Source organism: Hippocampus zosterae, unplaced genomic scaffold, assembly GCF_025434085.1.
Source record: "Hippocampus zosterae strain Florida unplaced genomic scaffold, ASM2543408v3 HiC_scaffold_363, whole genome shotgun sequence".
NCBI lineage: Eukaryota > Metazoa > Chordata > Actinopteri > Syngnathiformes > Syngnathidae > Hippocampus > Hippocampus zosterae.
Window position 1 is genome coordinate 23,783 of NW_026262904.1, and position 1,218 is coordinate 25,000.

The window sequence follows — 1,218 nt, forward strand, 5'->3', positions numbered from 1 at the left end:
CCAGGGGTCGGCCGGGAGGTACCAAGGGTCGCCGGGAGGTACCAAGGGTCGGCCAGGAGGTACCAGGGGTCGGCCGGAGGTACCAAGGGTCGGCCGGGAGGTACCAGGGGTCGGCCGGGAGGTACCAGGGGTTGGACAGTACCGCTTTTGGTCGTTAGGGGCGCTGTAGTAGGTAAGAGTCAGGGGGGTGAAGAAGGCTAAAGGCTTAGAAGGTGGGCGATCACCAAAATACCTTCGGAAACGTATATAGGAGAGCATGTTTCGAGCAAGTGACCTCCATAGAGAGTCACCGGAGTCCCCTCAGACACTTGTCCGACCATGGTGAGGGTGTCTCCAGCCACCCCCAGCGCTTCGCCGGCCTCTTCCGCCGGAGCTCCGCACTTTGAAAAATTTTCTATCTCCCCACTTTCGGCTATTTTCTAAGTCCCCCTCCGGGCGGTCGACGGCAGTGGGAAGGCCGCCCGAGAGGCGCCCTGGGCGGATTGCCCGGGCGGAACGCCGGCCTGTGACGGCGGAGCTCCGCATTTTCGGCTATTTTCTAAGTCCCCCTCCGGGCGGTCGACGGCAGTTGGGAAGGCCGCCCGAGAGGCGCTCCGGGCGGATAGCCCGGGCGAAACGCCGGCCTGTGACGGCGGAGCTCCGCAATTTGAAAAATTTTCTATCTCCCCACTTTTCCTCTATTTTCTAAGTCCCCCTCCGGGCGGTCGACGGCAGTTGGGAAGGCCGCCCGAGAGGCGCTCCGGGCGGGTAGCCCGGGCGAAACGCCGGCCTGTGACGGCGGAGCTCCGCATTTTCGGCTATTTTCTAAGTCCCCCTCCGGGCGGGTCGACGGCAGTTGGGAAGGCCGCCCGAGAGGCGCCCTGGGCGGATTGCCCGGGCGAAACGCCGGCCTGTGACGGCGGAGCTCCGCATTTTCGGCTATTTTCTAAGTCCCCCTCCGGGAGGTCGACGGCGGGCGCGCAGCCGGGGGAGGCGTCTCCCCCGGCGGCCCCGGCGAGTCGTGCCTCCCCCCCCCCACCTTTCTCTCTTCCACATCGCACCACAGCGACCACTGACCGATACGCAACAGAGACCCGCCTTCGGAGGGCCCCCGCCGGCACCGGCCACGCGCCGGCGCTCGGGCGGACGGCTCCTTCGGCTTGCGGTTCGACCCCCGCGCTGCGACGGGCGTGCCACCCCGGGGCACCACCGGCGCAGCGCGAAAACGATCCGCGGCGA